The sequence below is a fragment of the Parus major genome, chromosome 7 (assembly GCF_001522545.3).
Source record: "Parus major isolate Abel chromosome 7, Parus_major1.1, whole genome shotgun sequence".
Taxonomy (NCBI): Eukaryota; Metazoa; Chordata; class Aves; order Passeriformes; family Paridae; genus Parus; species Parus major.
The window spans coordinates 20,477,748-20,497,991 of record NC_031776.1 but is presented as its reverse complement, the minus strand read 5'-3'; the positions used below and the strand labels follow the sequence as shown (position 1 = coordinate 20,497,991).

General features: G+C 37.2%; 1 long non-coding RNA gene across 2 annotated transcripts; it reads left to right on the top strand.

The window, feature by feature from the left end:
* Positions 1–221: 221 nt before the first annotated feature.
* Positions 222–8,553, top strand: LOC117244740. 2 transcript variants are annotated; one of them, XR_004498378.1, is made up of 2 exons: positions 222–646; positions 5,266–8,553. It is a non-coding gene; the product is annotated as an uncharacterized LOC117244740 (long non-coding RNA). The 2 variants fall into 2 exon arrangements; XR_004498379.1 differs by lacking the exon at positions 222–646 and adding an exon at positions 2,229–2,399.
* Positions 8,554–20,244: the final 11,691 nt, after the last annotated feature.

The following is a 20,244-nucleotide window of genomic DNA, read 5'->3' as shown; positions in this document are numbered from 1 at the left end:
TCTTGATTCACATTGAGAAAATTAGAAAATAGTTCATCTCCTTTTTAAAATTTTGTTTCTGAATAAAGAAATAATTTGGTATTTAAATAGGCAAGACTTTGGAAATTATTTGTGAAGTATTGTTACACATTTTTAGATAAGGAGTAGCATTACATCTATGAAAATATTCTGTGACATTGATCATGCTTTCTTTTTAAAGAAATTGATCAAATACTCAATTTCAGTTAGATAACTACGAGTTCACAAAGAGCTGCCCATTAAAGCATGCCAACTATGAAAATGCTATGGTAAATTGCAAAGTGGAATATAAATATGACACTCCTTATAAATGCCTATTGCCTAATTATCATCTGAACTTTGTCATAGTGAGACAACATTAAACAGGAAAGTTTTACCTGACCTGTAGTTAAATATTAGCTAGCTTTAGATTAAAAATACAGGCAAAATAAATAGACTTTTACTTTGATCACAAAATGGGGTATTTGAATAAGTGAAATCTAAACTGTGCAATTAGACTGTTTCACACAGAAGAAGCATAGAAACAGTGGATAACAATAGACAAAGTGGTAATTCCTTGGATATGTGAAAAGAATATGGGAAAAAAAAGAATAAAACTTGCCAGAAGGAACCTCATATACATGGGCAGGTAAGAAAATGAGTGACTTTTTCTATTAGCTTGGCATAAATTCTGAGCAATTCAGTGTTATTCAGTGGTGTCAGATATCACTGAAACATCAAAGAATAAAACCATCAATTGAAAACTGTGACCTATTAGGGATATGAAGGGATCATAGGCATTATACATGCTTTTTTTCTCTTCTGTGGCCACTCAGTTTGATGGAAAATCTTTTTCTTTCTATGTAAAATCCCTAAATGTCACAAGATGTTTAAAGAATATTTTAATAAAGTGCATCCATCTCTGGAATAAAAGATCAATAAATGTGCTGATTTCATCAGGGCTGTACCATTTTGTGTTATTCAGATACCTGGCTAAATTATTTAATTTTTATTGAAAAATAAAACTTGGGAAATATGACCACATGAAAGCCCATGTTGACTTTAAGAAAGACACTAAAAAAGTTAGTGAACTAAAATACATAGGAATACACCCTCCAAATAAGGCACCAAGACTCTGTATTGACACTGAAACACAGAATTTTCAGTGTTGATTGGACTCAATGATCTTAGAAATTTTTTCAACTTAATAATTATGTGATTCTAGAAGTGATTCAACTCAGATAATTAGAACAGTCCCATCATAATATCCAGTTTTTGATTGAGGAAAACAATTTCAGATTTTTTTCATGGTCATCAGATTTTGGAATTATCTAGCAGGACTTAAGTGTCTCACCCTTCATAAATCAGCAGAAGTATTTCTTTGTGTGATAGCTAAACAAATCTCAGTTACTGAGTTTATTGACATCTTACCTAGTAGATCTAAGAGAGATTATTCCAGAGCACCACTGTCTTGGGCTGCTGACTTTAATATCACAGCTTCAGAAGCTGGCACTAATTATATATGTTTCCAAAAAATCCATCCTTTCCCATCTCTGTCTTGTTTTGCTCCTGTGCCGCCTACTCCCGTATGCCAGAACAAGTGTTCATGTATTCACAGTTCAGGTTAAAATCAACCTAGAAAAAGAATTGGTGGAGGACAAAACTTTCTCTTTTAGAAGGAACCCCAAATTATGTGCACATAAAATGATGATGCTACTTAAGAAATCTGAGCAAGGCACTGGGGGAACCCTGCTATTTCCAGCCCAACAGAGTGTCCCCTCTTCTGTACTTCAAGAACAGGAAATGTCTCATCACCTGTCCTCCTGTTTCTCTGAGTCCCTGAGTTGCTGTAGCTGCTTAGGGTAAGTGTTAGAACTAGAAGCACTTGTTTCTTCTCCCAATTTCTTAAAAAAGAAGGTTTCATATTCTTTTAGATGGAATAAAAATACCTATGTATTTATGGGAAACGATGAAATCTTTCTGCCTTTATCACTCCAATAGGACAACGAGATGCTGCCAAGGTTAGGAGTTGGAAATATCCTGAGCTATCTCGACCCAGCCCTGGTTGTCTTAGACTTGAAAATAGATTTTAGGATATTCTCTTTAAATATCAGCATGTAAGGTACCCATACTACTCATTAGAAAACACATTTAAACACTTTTGAGCAAAAAAAGGAAATAACTCATCAGATAGAAACTAATTAAACAGATCAGATTTTTGGATTGTTTTTTTTACCTTTCAAGGTATATATACAACAGTATTTTTAATCTGAACGAACCTGGGAGAGAACTAAGGAAAGAACAAAAAATATTCTTTGTTCATGATTGGAGAAACTTTATTTGTCTGACAATAAAGACTTGTGACTGGACATCATTTGCTCTGAACCAGTACCTGACCACAGGTAAGAAAGTGAGGATAAAATCATGTTACCGTGGCACATACTAAAAAAAAGTATGTAACCAGATATTAATTTGCTTAGAAAAGAAGTCAGGAGAATATTTAACATCTGCTTAGAGAAATGACAGGTAATCGAGTTGGTTAATTAAACAAATATTTATGGATAATTGATCTGAGATTTTCAGAAACAGGTCTTGATTTTTTTTTGTTTAGTGACTATTATGTACAGAAAATTCATGGAACAGGGACAAATGTTGAATAGTTTGCTTATGAGTAATGTGAGATATAATTACTGATTATATTAATGGACATTTTTTATTTGACTAGTTCTGACAGATAATGAATAATCATTCAGTGGTCTTGGTTATCACTAACATATAATTAACTGCTTGTAGCCTTAAAAACAAAAATAAAAACATATATACAGATGAAAACCCCAAATGTTTGGGTTTTAATCTAAAGAAGCCTGTGACTGACTCTCTATTAGAACTAGTTCTAACAATGTATGTTTTAGGCATAATATTATATCTGTCATGAGATGTGTGATGATTCAGTGAACAGAAATCCCTAAGATTTGCCAGAATTCACGTAAATTTATGTAATAGATTCAAAACTGATTAAAAGTTATATTTATTCAGCAATGAAGCATGAACATGTCATGTGATTTTGATGACAACAGTCCTCTAGAAGACATAAATTGTTCTCCTGGTGGACATTTATGTTTTCTTTGCCTGGGACTGTTTAACTCCAACTGCCCTGGGCCTCTGAGCCCAGATGCATCTGAGCAGAGGTTCTGCCACTATGCATGTTCTGATAGTTGACAACAAGCTTGCTCTATTTTATTGTATTTTAAAAATGAAGGAGGGATAATACAAAGTTAGATATACCAGGACTTTATTGGGAATTTGTTATTTTTGAATAGCATGGCAGAACAGAAAACAACACTGTAGGCACAGATCTTAGTCCTCCTCCTGTTATTACCGAAAAATAAATGTTATGAAGACAAGAAACAGGCTCAGTCCTTTATATGATACTCATGTATTTACTGTGAGGTCTGCCTGTCACCTTTGTGCCAAAAGCTCTTCTCCCTTTACTGAGCAGGAGACTTCTTAGGATAACCACTGCCTTCAGAAGGAGAAAGATGGTGTGGCATGGGTGAAGAAGACGCAGCCCCTCATACCTAAAGTATTCAACACAGAATGTGGGGAGAGTGGCTGTGTTGCTGTGCATCCTCACGCTCGCATTGCAGCTTTGTCCTGGCCTTTTAAGATGTTGGCTTGGATTTGACAGAGGTGCACCTGGCAGTCTGCAGCCAGTGAAGCCAAAAGCCCCTTATGTTTCTGTGAGGCTCTATTTCCTGTTAGTAAAATTAAAGTATTTAAAAAATAAGGAGGCATCCAGGTATGCTTGTTAAAAAAACTGGGATCATTTGAATATTTTTTTCCTAAAAGTTCGGTAATTACTTGGAAAATTAATACAGTATCTTTTAAGGGAAATATTGCCTGTTTAAAAGTCAATGTGTATTGCCTTCAGGAAGTTCTTCTGATGTCTTTGAGTGGGCTCTACAAAGTAAATACCTTCCTGTACACTGATTAGTAAACCATTAATATAATAGATATAGAAGGACAGAGTCAACATTTTTGGTTCTTATTATTCAATGTTTTTTAAAGCCTTTGCTGTGAATAAAAAGAGACTTTAATATGCTCCTGCATAGATTTATATTCACCGTATTCCTAAGATCTCCTAGAAATGGAAGCAATTTTCATTTAAATAATTTATTATCAGACTCACAGTGCACTTTGCATCTTAAATGCAAACTGACTCCAAGCATTCAAGACTAACTCAGGATGCAAGAAAAGGTAAGTTTGACTTAAAAAAACCAAACAAACAAACAAAAAAAGAGGAAAAAAAGGTTATTGTTTCTTTTGTTTGCTAATCTTTTTGGAAGTCTATACAGTGAACTTTTCACTATTGATAAGTTTAACTACATTTACCTGTCAAAATGCATCTGGTGTTCTGACATTTTAAAGCTCTTTCCATTTAATAGAGTTCAAGATTGACCCATTTCCCATTTTTCTTTCCATTTTGTATTTTACCTATAGGGATTTCACATTTTTCATTTTATAAAAATCCATGTATTTAAGTAAAAAGATAAGGCTTTAATAAATAAAAAAAATTATAGGGAAAGTGTATTGAACAAAATGTAGGGGAAAAAAGTGAATTGGAAAAATACTAGTTACAGGAATAACTTCTAAATTATTTTTAAAAAAAAAATAATAGTGTTATTTGTTAGGGAATATATTTTGGATGAAATAGCTTTACCAAGTTTGTGTATAATGCCTGCCAATTATGTGCTTTTTAAAAATTATATATTTTTAAAATTAATTTTATTATTTGTACTGAAATATATGAATATATTTTTGAAAAGTTGCGTCCTTTGCTGGACAAATTTGCCAGTGGATAGCTCCCTTAAGCAAAGAAGTTACCCTGAAGGAGATACTATGGATCTCCAGAGATCAGTGGCTTTCTCTATTTGCATGATAGTTATTCTGTCCTTTTTGCCATGGAACCATAGAAGCATAGAATGCTTTTGCTTGGAAGGGACCTTAAAAATCATCCAGCTCCAACCCTTCTTCCACAGACAGGGACATCTTCCACCAGGCCAGGCTACTCAGGGCCCCATCCAGCCTGGCCTTGAACACTTCTATGGATGGGACATCCACAGCTTCTCTGGACCCAGAGCGACTCATCAACCTTTGATTAATGAATTCCTTCCCAATATCTAACTGAAACTTACCCTCCTTCAGCTTAAACTGATTGTCCTATTATCACATGGCCTTGACAAAAGACCCTCTTCATCTTTCTTGCAGGGTCCCTTCAGGTGTTGGAAGGTGCAATAAGGTCTGCCCAGAGCCTTCTCCAGGCTGAAAAATCTCAGCTCTCTCAGCCTTCTTCACAGGAGAGGTGTTCCAGAGCCCTGATCATCACCATGGCCTCCTCTGGACATGCTCCAACAGTTCTGAGTCTTTATGTTGAGGACCCCAGAGCTGGATGCAGTGCTGCAGGTGGGGTCTCACCAGAGCAGATTAGAGGGGCAGAATCACTTCCCTTGACCTGCTGTTCATGCTGCTTTGGTTGCAGCCCAGGATATGGTTGGCTTTTGGGGCCAACCCAATCTTACAGAGAAATAAGGAAAATGAGATTCTGCAGTGGACCAGACTTCAGTGATTTGTCTTTCATGAGGTGTGTCTCTGCTCAGACCTTCTGAGCAAAGATCGGTGCTCAGAGTTTAATGCTTGTTGGTCAACCTTCTGTATTTTAAAATGTTCCCAAAGTATGGAGAAACATATCTGAAGAACAATGGAACTCAACATTTCCTCTCCCTTGGATTTTAAGAGAGGATAATGGATGTTCTCTCTTAAAGCATTTGTGCTATTGATTGTGTGATAGGTTTTATCACTTTTACAAAAAGTGGCACCTCACCTTGTTCTGTGTTCATTACTTTATTTACTTATGAGAAAAATATTATCTTCAGAAAGTCCCAGGCAGGGATTTACCATCCTGGATCAAATGAGTAAAACCTGATAATTCCAAAGTTGTTGGCAAGAAAATAACAGCCCCATGACAGGTCATGTTCCCACAGGTTTCTCTGATAATCACTAATTGCTTCAGAATCACATATTCGGAATGGAAAAGAGAGCTGATTCCATCAGGTCACATCATTAAGATGAAAAGGTGACACGCAACATCAGCTGCCTAGCAATATCATATTCCTTCTATTTATCAGTGATTTGTTTATTCTCTTTTTAAATAATAGAAATTATGAAGTTTCTGCCATTTTTGTAAGTGCATAGTAGTTCCTCATCTGAATACAATAAATTCTCAATAGTTCCTACGTACATGAATTTTCTTCTGATTTTCATACTCTCCTACTAAACTAAATAATTGCATTTTTGTCCTTGTTAAGGCTCTTCAATATCTTTAAGCATTTATAATGTGTCCAATCAGTTGTATAATGGCAAGCTATACAAATGCTGGGGGAGGATCTTCTAAATGAAAATATGATAGTTAGGCATTGATTTTCTGTAAAAGCAGAGCACTTAACAGCACAATGCTCTCTCCTGGTCTAGTTCCAGGAAAGGATTTAGGCACCTAAGACAACAGCTGAGTAGATACAAATTATCTAAATCAATTCAGCCACTATTTAACGTTTGTGGAGCCTAAATTCAATAAGGAGCTCCCTGTTCCATCTTAAAATCCCTAAGCACATAAGCCTGTGCTTCTGTAGATGCTCAGAGATGTTGTCTATGTAGCCATCTTATTACTTATTTTCCTTCTAAATATGGCTGGAACCCCAGAAGCAGACATTCCTTCACTTTAATTGACTCTGAGACTTAACCTAAGAAGTTTCTTTGCAGTGTGCCAAAAGCACATCTACAGAAACAGGCTACACTTTTCTGCAGTCTCCCCTTTTTTAAATTACTGGAGAAAATGACAATGCTGTTCACCTTTTCTATCTTATTCTAGAGTTCACCCAGCTCACAAGTTAGGGTATGAGTTCAGTTTCTTCATCAGGAAGCATTAAACACACAGACTCTGTCTCAAAGGAAAGTGCTTTCAATGCTATTTATGCCTTGAGGTGCATTTTTGAGAGCAAGAGGAGAAAACCCCTGTACCTTTGGCTGCAGCTGTGCTGCCCCCATGGCAGGGAGTGCCAGGCTCTCTGGCCACAGAGGCCCTGTCATGCTGTAGCCTGCAGTGTTCCAGATGAAGCATCTACAAATCATCCTGACCTGATAAGTGCAGAAGTCAAGGGATGCAATATTGGGTCTGGGAGTCCATTATTAGTTTCAGGTACTCAAAATGTATATTTGATACCCATGTGGTCAGTCTCTGCACTCATGTTAATCTATCTCCTTACCCATACTTATTTACTTTTCCTCTGGAAATATCTCAGATTTTAAGAACTTATCTGTAGGGCTGGGGGAAAATTCATATCAGAAACAATCTCATTCTTCTCAAGTTCTTCTCTGCATATATTTCTTTCCCTGAACATTTCAATTACACATTGGTTACTTCTTTTTGAGCCTTTGATCATGGTATAGATCTTTTTATGGGACATTTCTTGTTTTGTACATCTATCTGGTATTGAGTTTTTACATCGCTTGAGAAATTGAGCAACATGCACCTGTTTAATTTATCCTTATATTATGCTAAATATTTATGTTTGAATTGTTATTCTGTTTTGTCATGAATGTGTCCTTAAATATTTCTTCCTTTTCTTACATATATGTGTATATGAAACGGTTTTTCTTGAAGCTATGATCTTTAAATTTTTTAATTGAACCGTAATTGTTTTGTTAATAATGTTTTCTCTTTCTAGCTAGCCTCTTACACTATTCTGATGCATTTACACATATTGATACCCCTCAGTTATGATTTCACTCTGTCAAAGTCCTTTCATGCAAGCTACTCTTTAAAATTTAATTTCAAAATTTAAATATAAATGCATTATAAATTTAAATATATTGCATCTACTAACTTTCACCTATTGATCTGGTAATTCTATCAAGAAAATAATCAATGTTGATAAAAACTGTTGTTTGCAAACACATGATTAATATGGCTTATAACACAGATCCTTGTTAAGTTAATATGTGTTCTGAAAGAAAAGTATTGAATATCTGATATTAGACTTATGCGTTGGGGCTCTTCGGGATATAGCAGAATAGTAGCTTATTTACAAGGCTGAATTCTGAATTTACAATACTGCTTTTATCCCAGAAAACTTGTCAGGGATAGTTAAAAAAAATAAAATCTTAAATAATATAGGGTGTCTGGGTTATTTCCAGAAATAAGTTTGACTATCTGTCAACTCATAATTATATCTGTCAACTCATATTGTAACTGATGATATATGCTCATTTATGTAAAGCAGGAGACATTTTTTTCCTTATGTAGAAAATTTCAGAACTTGAACTCAATACCAGCAGATGCCACCATCGTAGTATAATATCTATTTCCTTAGGATTACCTTACGCACTACATTCTAGGAAGGGAATTTTGCAGACACTTCCAAAGGAGCTGAGGATCAGCTGTGTACTTTAAGACCCCAGACAGTATGTTGAAGATTAATAAATGTTAATATTATGAAAATATGAGTTGTTAAAGGCTTTGTTCTTTATGGCAAAAAACCCACTGGTGACTGCTTGCTAAATTATTATTTTTTAGTATATAGCAGCAAATTGAAATCTCCATTCCAAAACAGGCAGAAATTATGTTTATAATGGGGGAAGAATTAGTATTTATTGGATTTTTTTTGCACTGAATCCTTTCACTACTTGTTCTGCTTTTTGTCCTTTTTTAGCCATTTTTGTTCCCATCTTAAGAATCCTGATCCTGCTGCAGCAGGGGTCAATGAATTCTCGCCATTAACCATGAAGAAAATGAAAACCCATCCTCTCAGAAATCGTTACAGCCTATTCTTTTTTTCTCCTGCTGCTTCAGTCTTTGGCTTTTATCTTTCATAACTCTTTTTTTTTCATTGTTTCAATTTGCAACTGCTCCTTCATGTTTTGGCTCATTGATTTTGTTTCCTTGGTTCTCACAGTAGCTTTACTTCTCAAACACTCTGTTTTCCCTTCTCCAAAGGAAATAGGTAATTTGCTGTACAAACAGACCGGTTGTTGGATTTGGTGCCACAGCAATAGTCGGCCCTCCACTCAGGAAGGTTAATGGCCTGTGAACCCCAGCTTTAGCCTGCTGTCATTCTCTCTGATGTTCGTGGCTTATGAGGGGATCACATTTTATTTGCTGGACTTATCAGTGTTTTTTTCCCCTTGTGATAATTGCCTGACCTGCTATGATTGTTGTTTGCAGTATTTACTGACTCACAGATCTTTCCATCCACTTTATCTCTGCTTGTTCTTATCAGCAGAGGCTCATTGACATTTTATTTGGTCAGTGCCCACACGCAGACTGCTCAGTAAAAGTTCCCATATTCTAATGATGTGCACTTTGAGATCAGCTGAAATATTTGTATAGCATTCAGGGGAATAAACCCTCTAAAATTAATGGCTTGTTTTATGTGATAGTGTACTACTTTTTACCACATATTTGAAACAGAAAACATTTACTTTCTTTTACACTTCATAACGATCATATGTTTCTGCTACAAAAAAAAACAAACCAACCAACCAAAATTCCCAAACCCCTCTCAACCGAACTAATTTTAAAACATAAAAAATTTTAAAAATTTGCTTGGAATGACCTCTTCCCCCAGCTTGCATTTTTGTTTCAGAATATCTTTTTGTTTATCCTTGTACTGCAAAATGCAAAGTAAATGCCATTAGTGCCTTTACACACTGTGCTCTGTGCAATTTATGCTGAGCAGCAACAGACTCCAGCAGTAAGTGGCCACATAGTGAGATGAACCGTTACATAACCACAGACAGTAATTGGATGCTATTAATGAGAATTTGGGATAGCACAATTTTTTAGCCCCTGAAGTAGTTAGCTTTTTATAATCTCGATTAATGTCATATACACTCTTTTTTGCAGTGAATAATTATTTTCCTAATCTCCAGTTGTGCTCTGCAGAGTCACTGGAACAAGGAACTCTGAATTAGCCTGATTTGCCCAAGTTCCTCAGATTATATAGCACAAGTATGGATTTGTAGAAGGTGCTTCTGCATATGGAGAGGTAGAAAGCTGTGTCACCTTGTAGGCAGCCTCTATAAAATTGTACTTTTCAGAGTCCTAATTCTTTTACCTTTTTTATCTCAGTTCTCTTGTTCCTGTGAATAAATATCCGTACCTTTAGAAAGCAGCAGCTTCTTGTATTACACCTTTCAAACAGTCTGTCTGGCCAGAATCCAGAGCAGGGCAGAAGCAAGCATCTGTTCATAATTTATTTTTCCTTGCCATTGGAGTACAGAATGGAATAAATAGGGAGCTGGGTCTAGGCCCTGCACCAGACCCCTATTTTTAAGGTACTTTCCAGCATGACAATTCTCACTCTTTAAATAGATGAGCTTGGAAACAGAATCTGGGATGTTGGCAGCTTAAAAGGACAGGGCTCCAGCATCTGCTGTGGAAAAATAGACACTTCTTGGTAGAAGGTGTAGCAAAATAAAAAATGCCCCAGTCTTCAAAATGTATAGTTTTCCACTGAAAACTGGGGCCTTGCCACGTGAGTGCAAGTGTGCTCTGACCTGATTTCCTGGGAAACTGTGGTTACTGTGAAAATGAAGCCACTGGGAGCTGCAGGTGCTCAGCATTTTGGAAAATCAGGTATCAAGTAACAAAGCTGAACTTGCAAAGAATGTTTTTAAAGAGGAATACTAGTTGATCATTATTTGGTAAACACCTAAAATTGTGCTGTATGGGTTATTTAAATGAAATAATACCTGAAGCAGTCTAATAGAGCACTGAATTTGAAAGAAGTAAATTAAAGGTATTATTTTTTACTGGTTTTTATTTCTCATTTTCTGCTTAGAGTCACTGAACTCTACCCAATTGACTGACCTTTTGTCTTTAATCAGCCTAGGGACATAGAAATTAGTTTTTTATAGGTAGGTTATTACTAGGTTGAAAAGCCTAGAATTTTGGATAAAATGCTTTGTATTAGGACCTTGTGGAAAATGATGATGTAGATCCTGTGAGGGCTCTGAAAGAATCTTGTTTTAGTTAGTTTAATACTACTCAAGCTTTCTAGCCCAGGACACCTTCTCTAAGTAAGCATCCTCACTTTTTCTGTGATTCAGCACATTTCAAACAGGTTGACAAGTTCACTAGCACTCCACCTCCATGAACATTTTAAAAGTAGTGTGAATTTGAACAAAACAATTAAAAATATGGCTAAAAGTCTGCTTCTTTGCAGATTATTTTGTGCAGTTGCCATCCTTGGAGAGTGTCAAAACCAGACTGCATAAAGCCCTGAACAAGATTCACGTTTTTAAAAATCCTTGTGCATCTGGAATGACAGCAGGATTTGGTGGGAAGTGCTTTGCTTGCTGGGTTCTTCCTCATGTGCCAAAGAGGTCTGGATTCAGAAGTTCCAGCTTTACAAGAGGCAGGATTCCCTTGGTTTTGAATTTATTAAGCAAGACAAGATGATGGGGAAGATGCAAAAGCTAAGCAATAAGTTACATAAGACTTTCAGTACTATAAGTACACTAATTAGTATACTAATTTCCTAGAATTTCTTCTTATTTCAGTTGTCTGTAACAGGTCAACAGCCCATGTTAACACTATATTTATTTTTCAAGAAAAATATCTTATACTGTCACCCTTGAAATCAGAACTAACTAAAAAGTATGTCATTCAGCCTATGGAGGAATGGCATTGCAGCAGAAACACAAGAATATTACATTACATTTTTTAAAATCTCTGGTCACTTTTTGAACTTAGACTCTCAGAATTAAGATGACTGAATTATTCTCTACATTAAAAGTTACCATAAAGAAAAAAAATTGAAGTGTGAATTCAAGCTCATAAACTACTCCACACTAACTCCTTTTGCAAATTCTCTTAGCTAGCAACGTGTGAAGTAATTTACTCCACTTCCGAAAAGCATCAGTAAGTTCACAACTTATCCTTGACAAGGAGGAGGTTATCTTATATTCACTGTGCATTGCATGCCTTACATGAGTAACTCGTGCATTGCAAATCCAAAAACTCTGATCATCCACCCATTTTGCTGCATGAAAAACCCCTCATGTACATTTTTGAATATTCAGATATGATCAGGACCATGGTGAAGGAATGACCAAATGTCTCAAATATATTCCAGTGGCTGTTCCTGACTCATGCAAGTCTTCCTGACATTCATTATTGCTCCTGCTTTGAGACATCAGTGAACCTAAAACAAATTGTACAGAGAAACAACAAAAAATTGGGAAATTTTAGTCATTTGACATCTAACCCTAGTCCTTCGCTGCTTCTAGTATGTGCTTTTCTTCCATCCCATGGCTCTGTTAAAGGAAGTGTTCTGGTATTACAGAATGCTTCTTTGCAGCCTGCCCTAGAATGTGTGGTAATTGCAGACCCCCAGGTCCCACGCTATGGCAGGCAGAGTGAAGCCTGATCACTCTGGCAGCCTCTGCCCCCTCAAGAGCTACAGATAGAGCCTAGAGCTCCTGCCCTGTGTGGAAAATATCTCACATTGTTGGCACTCTTCTGTGTAATTCTAGGAGCTTCTTCATAAGATAAACAATGAAGAGCTAACCTGAACAATGGCAGGGCTCAGTCATCAACATACACATTCTCTGTGTTTTCATATTTACCCAACAGAGATGGTCTTCCCAAAACCTCCAGTGCTTAATCAGCCCTTTTGATCTAAAAGGTAAGTAGTAATTCTCACTATGGCTTCTTTTCTTACACAATTTCCAGCACTTTTTGTCTCTCACTGAGCTGAAAGTCTTGAGGAAATAGTCTTTTTTTTGTGGCATTTTGGCACTTGGAGTCCCTGTTGGAACCACAGTGTGCATAAAGCTTAAAAACTCCAGCAAAAAGCTAGCTATGCTTAATGAATTTCTAAAAATAAAGACTTTTTTCAGGTGAAAATATGATTGTCATCATAAAAAAAAAATTGTCCTTTCCAATTTCAAAACTGTGTGGTGGCTTGGCTAGAAGATAAGCTATAACATTTCTTGAGAATTTAATACTGATATACTTTTTAAATTTATGCATATGTCAGAATGTGTGAAAAAGTGTGATCTTTGTCACGAGCTCACAAACTAAAAATTCAGTTCAAGTCAATGAAGTGTTTTAGTAGAGCTAATTCCAATTGTAAATCATCTAGAACAGAATGTGCCAAAATCATTAAAATGTCTGAAAAATCAGGAAAAAGTGAAAAACAAGAAAAGGTGATTTGCTCTTTATATGAATTCAGATTTTTGAACATTCTTCTTTAAATTCTAAAGAGTTTTTCTTCAAATGAAAACTGGAACTCTCACATAGTGACACAACTTCTGGATTAAGAGCTTTCAAAAACATGATCACAATAAAATTAGAAGAGGTAAGACATTGCACATCCTTTGTAGCCAGGTAAATGCATACCTAAGACTTTACAGGATGGAGAACTGCCTCAGCCTAGCTGTGGCTGTCTGTACAGCACCAGTGAAGGAGTGGAGACAAGTTGTGAGCGGTGGTTGGTCTGGAAAGGGAAACAATCTGTCCAAGGTCTTGTGAAGCTGAGACACAGGATTTATTAGCTGAGGTACAGCAGGTGGTGGGACTCCATCAAAAGCATTGTATTATGGCAAAATGCAATTTTGTATTTGTATTTGTATTAAGCAATTTATATTTTGTATTAAGCAATGCAAAATCCCTGTGTTATGGGATCCTTCTAATCTGTTATCAAGACAGCTCTATGTACCACGTTGTGGTCATGTATGCATGTTCTGCATTATTTAACTATTGATTCCTCACCTCTGGACACCTTTCCAAACACTGGATGCTTTTAAGGTTCAGCTGAAGAGAGTACAGAGACATCTTGTCTTGACAGCTTTTGTCAAGAGAGATTGGACCAATTTATCCTTCAGATCTCTCCCAAACAGGTACTTTATGAGTGTGTGGCAGTCAAATATCAGATGCAGTGCATGAAAAGTTTTCAGGATTTAATTCTGAAGTATTTTGTCTTTGAATATGATTTTTCTGTTTCATCTAGAAGAGAGGGCTTCCTGCAAAACAACATCAGTGGAGGGAGAGAGCAGTTTCAGGTCTGAGAATCACCATAAAAGGAAGACATGAAAATGAGAATGGAAGGAGGATAAATGAGGAAGGTACTCTAAATATAGAAATAGAGATAAAGATACTGAGACATGAGTGCCAATATAGATTTAGAAGTCCAGAACTGAGAAGAGGAGAAATTTTAAAAGTATCTATTTGATTATGTCAGCTACTGAAAACAAAAATGAAAGAAACAACAAATCAATTCATCTATATAACAAAAGCTGTGACACAAATCAGAAATGCTGAGATAACTATAACAGCAATATAAATGGTCATCGAGAGTCTTACTATTAAATACAGTAGCTAACATTACTGCTATTTATTGTGCTCACTATTTTTTTTTTATTTTACTATTACAAATATACCAAAGAATTTAATATTTATATGTGAAGATAAGAGACATTAAGTCAACAGATGGGAAGGGCACAAGCAAACAGTAAGTGCTGATCAGTATGGCAGGCACCACTCAAGACATGGGCCACTTCACCTTTGTGACCAGTATTTTATAGGCATCACAGAGGAAAATTTTGCAGGTAATTAACCAGTGAATTTTGCAGGTATTTATGGGTGAGTTACAGGGCAAGTGAGAATAGGATTCTTGGCTGTGCTAGGTGGACAGATTCTGTGGGGGAATGGCTGCATGTACAGTAGGAAGGAGAGATCTGTGCACTATGCAACTCAAGAGGAGAGTGGCAGACAAGTTTTCCCTGGTACTTTTGAAGACTTACAGCCCCCAGCCAATGCATCTCAAATGTACAAGAGCACCAGGAGAACTTCTCAGTTTAGCCCATGTGATTAATGCTCAGCCTGAATGCCCGTCAACCACCTTGACAGCTCCTTGCTGATAAACAGCATTTACATCATCACATCACCACTAATTTTGCAGTCACACAGGGTTATCACTGTGAACATCACTCTATGTTTTTATTGCACTGCTGTTCCCTGCCCCTCCCCATGAGCTGCACTTGCAGGAGAGCTGCCATGTCCTTGTGAGAGTATGAGGAGCCAGAGGTTTTATAGGAATCACTAGAGCAGATAGATTCATTTCTTCCATTCAGGTGGATTGCAATTTCTTCCAACTGCAACAAAAATATATCATGAAAACTTTTTTGTCCCCTTTTGTGTGGGGACTATCAAAAGGCTAAAGCCAAGAGAAGAGCCTGACTTAACTGAGAAGTATTCTTAGAGGCAAAAGGTGTTTTCTTTTTCCTTATACTCCCCTGCTGCTGTTGGTTTGTAGCCCTTTCGAATATTTCCCTGTTCTTTCAAGCTAAATATTTTCCTTCTTGATGTTCCTTTCAGGATTTTTTCTCCCCATAAAGACACTAAGTCTTCCCATCTCCTCCAGCAGGGTACCAGTCTCAAGTTTCTTTCTGCCACCTCTGTTGACAGTGTCCCCTCCATGTCCCCCTATGCTGCTTGCTCTGGGAGGTGTCTGGCTGTTAGCCTCTCACCATAACCTACATTCCCATGGGCTTTCACCCTGCAGGGCAGCCTGGGAGCCTGTGAGCACCAGCAAGTGATATTTGGACAGGCTGGGAAGATGTAGAGTGTGAAGAATGTTAAGTACAGTGCAAGACTGCATCCACAGTATGGATGCACAGCCCTCAAAAAAAAGAAGTTTCCCAATAGATTTTTGTAAATGTGCCTCCAACATTTAAAAAACTATCACAGTGGAAAGGGTCTAAATAGTTGACAATGAAGATAATATAACTGTCTGTATTATTTGATTTGAAAGCAATTGAACTTCTAATGAAATTAGAAAATACTTTCAGCTGAAAGCTCACTTTATCTGTGATTTTAGTAGGGACACATTGTACACTTCAGGTTTTTTTCCATTCATTTGCTCCCAGATAAGCAGTATGCTATTACTCTCTAGTGGTGCTGTCTTCAGGGACTATTTCTGTCCGGCACTTGGGAGAATGCATTATGAGATGTCAGCATGTGTGAGCAGAGATAGTATGGCTTGTCATGTACCGATAGGCCATATTCTGCTATAAAATGATGGCTTTGTCTTTTATCACTGTCACAGTCTTACTTAACAAGCTGTGACTCTGCGGTTCATCACAAAGAAAACTGTCATCCCTTGATATGTGCCTTGAATGTCCTTTCATCTTCCATGCAGGTAGGATCTGCCGTGTGACATCAAGCAGAACAGTAACTCCAGATGGACTCTGCTAGTGCAGCAGTATATTAATAAAGGGGTTCACTGGCACAAGTCCAGGTTTTGCACCTTAGATTAGATTATAGGGATAAGGAAAACATATGCAAGCTTTTAACGAAGCAAGACAGGGTAATATGTCATAAATATAATTAGAAAAGGAAATGTTAGTTATCCATCGTGTTTAAGTGATAATTTATTTATCATGGTGTTATTCCAAGTAACAGATAAATCAATTAGAGTTCCTTTAGAAAGCAAATAAATAGTGTTGGTTCAATGGAGTGATGACAGATGAAGTGTTTTGAGGAACCCATAAGTTCTATAGATTGATTTCTCCACAAAATTATGTTTAGGATGAAATTTGTAGAATCACTGGCCTTCACTAAAGACTGTGATGCTGCTAGAAATTTATCTGGTTTTCAGTACTTACATTCATAAGGTCACTGAACAAAGAGACAGTGTCCGTTGCTAGGATCAGAGACAGACACCTAAGGAGAAAGGCCTTCAGCATTTCTGGAGGGCACATATATTAAATAGTTACACAGGGTGTTTAGTGAGTGCTTTGTACCAAAGCCTGCAAGTCAGAATTTTTCTGTCAGAGGAAAATGGGCGTATTCTGCTCACTTCAGCATTTTGTACGGCCATGGGACATATTATACTGCCAGTGTTGTGATTCTGCAGATCAGATTAAACTACTTTGTGGACATTAAAGTATGAATATTTCATGTGAGCTTTTACAGGGCTGAATTTAAAGTAAGATGCTGAAGTACTTCTCCATATTCCTCTTTCCTGGGATTTTGTATTTTAAAACCAGACCTGCCTTGCACAAAGTTGTTCTTCCATGTGACTGCTTTTTAATTGTGTAAGAAGGAAAGTCAGGTGTATTAACTGTTATGAGCCACAGGCTTCCAATCCCAGTGCAGCAAAAGGAAGAAGAAGGAGATGTCTGTCAGTCAACAAAAGTATCTTCTGAGGGTACAAAATTACAGGGAGTGGAAACAGAGTAGTTTCTCCATTGATGGAAAATTGCAGCATTCACGTATAATAGTGCTGCAAGGATTTGAGGGATGCCAAGGAAACCTGTGTGGATGTGTTACCAGTAAAAATGCCTGCCTGCCTGGTGCTTAAAAATAGAAAAGAGGGTGTTGAGTACATAGAAATTGATGTTGAAGAATTTTTGACCTCTTTATTTTGAAGAAGTGTCATCTCACTCTGCCTGACTCTGGGTGTTCTCACCCCTATCAGTATTCAAAGATCTGAAACAAATTATAACTCCCAGGAAATGAGGTTACATATAATCTCTACTTGGATAGTGTTTCTCCACTGATTTTGGATGCAAACTTTCTGCCAGTGGTAACTTTTAGCTATACTGAAAATATTTACTTATGCACAAACATAGACCACGCAGGTCATTTGGACTTCTTACCTGTGAGGAAGAGAAATCGAATCACTGGTTTTGTTTCACATTAAAATCTATGCTTAGGAGAGTGTGGATGGGCAGCAAATTCATCTTTCCTGTTTCTGGTATTCTTCCAAAGGGATAACCAGTTCCAAAAGTCCCATTAAAATTGCTTTGTGCTTAATTTAAACCCCACTGTAAATTCTGGACAACTTCTCTGCATCTCCCTGTCTCAAAAGCCTGTGTTATGCATGTGCACTAACAGACTCTGAGACTGAGCCCAAAATCATCTCTAGGCAAAACACATATACGCTAAGATTAGACAACATTAAGAATAAATTTTTTCACTTGCCTCATGATAAGGTTAATTTATCATGGCAGTTCCATCCTCTTGGGCCTTTCTACTTACTAATGGTTCTAGCACTTGGTCTTCTTATCAAAAATAGATTTGGTTTTCATCCTGAATGTAATATGCCTTCCATGGACATTACAGTAGTGAAAGTATACGGTGGTAAAGTCCCATTTCAATGACCAAAGGCTGAAATCTCTTGAGTCTTCCCAATGAAAGGCTCAAGTAATGCCCACAGAAGATTTTGTTTTCATCTTTTATGGTTTTACCACTGGAAGCTGGGCACTTGTTGTGAGTGAGTTGTGTAGCCGAAACTTTCTGATGTAAAAATCTGTTACTATGAGCTGGTTATATATGCTGGGTTAATTTTCTTCACAGTATGTATCATGAGGTTATGCTTTGGATTTGTGCTGGACACAATGCTGGTAATTCCAGGATGTTTTTGCCATGTGCTTACACACAGTCAAGGCCTTTCCTGCACCCACACAACCCTACCAGTGAGGAGAACGGAGGTGCACAAGGAGCTGGGAGGGGACACAGCCAGGACAGCTGCCCCCAGCTGTCCCCAGGGACATCCCACACCACACAGTGTCACGCTCAGCACACAAACCTGGGGGAAGAAGGGGGATGTCTGGAGGAACAATGTTTGTCTTCCCAAGGCACCGCTAGGTGTGGTGGAGCCCTGGCTGTCCTGGAGATGCTGAACACCAGCCTGCCCATGGGAATGGTGGATGAGTGCCTTGTGTGGCTTTGTCTGTGTGCACAGCTTTTCCTTTACCTACTGAACTGCCTTTAGCTCACCCACAAGTTTTCTAACTTTAACCCTTCTCACTGACTCCCCCATCCTGGTGTGGTGGGAGTGAGTTAGTTCATGTGTGGAGCTTAATTACCAGCCAGAGTTAAACCATGACAGACCTCATAATGCTGGACCACTAGTGAATTTTGCAACACTAAATTTAGATCATGGAATGACAGAGCCATTAAGGTTGGAAAAGTCCTTAAGATCATTAAGTCCAACCATCAAACTCAGATATTCATCTTCCCTTTCCACTGTGAAGAAGTGAGATCCACAGAATCTTGCATAGAAAGGAGAAAACTACTTGAGGTAGTCCATGCAAAGGAGAAGTAAAACTTAACTCTTTCCAGAATATGCCATCTTACCAATTTTTTTCTGGAAGGAAACATTCAGCCTTTTTCCTAAGCAGCAGCAAAGCTTGTCAAAACCAGCTGGTGGTACTGCAGCTCATTTCTATATAACGCAGTGAGAGTCTAATCATTGGAGCACTTTCCATGCCTGCTAATTGTTGTGTTTCCTTTTTTCACCTCAAAGTATATTGCATTTCTGTGTGCACAAGTATACAATGAACAACACATTAGTGCTGTTGCAATAAATCTTGTGTGTGTGCATTCACACTCATTTATTTGTCTGATTCAATACTGCACGCACATTTTATCATTCACTGGATATTTTTGGAGTAAAAAATACTATGAAATATATCAGTTATTATTTTTTCTTCTCTCCTTTTCATGTGCTGCAGTAAGTGAGTACATAATGACTTTATGGTAATTCAGGTAGAAGAATGTTGATTTTGATCTATCATAAATTATGACTGACATGATGAAGATATGTCATCATATTTTAAGAATACTTCCTGAAAGTGAAGGTCTGTGATGTCATTTGCCATACCTTCCTTTGTTTTTTGATTTGATCTAAAGTTCTTCTTTATTCTGTGAGTATGAACTAAAATTATAAACTGCTTTGTCTCTAGAAAACAAACCGTTATACCTCTATATGCCAATTTTTCATCTCAACACATTATGTAATAGCTCAAATGAGAGCACAAAACAACACAAAAACAGCTGGTGGGAAACTTTATTCACCATTAGGCTCTTTCAAGCCTGAACCACTGTTCAGTGTAATGTGCATGGCTTAATGCATCGTATGTCTTTATTAATTTAAGCTGATTGTGCAAAAAGGTCTTTGTAGGGACACCAGTGGACAGCTTCTGTTAGGGAGTCATGCTGAAGCTAGAGGTCTGCCTACATTTACTGCATAATGTAGCCAAGGTTATTTTTACTTTCCATTTCGTTTTTAAAAAGTAATGCTAAAAACATAGAGGTGGAAAAATTGGAAAACTGATTTATATTCACAAAATGTCTGTGCAAGTAAAAGCATAGAAGAGTATTACCCTCTTGGTTAGCAT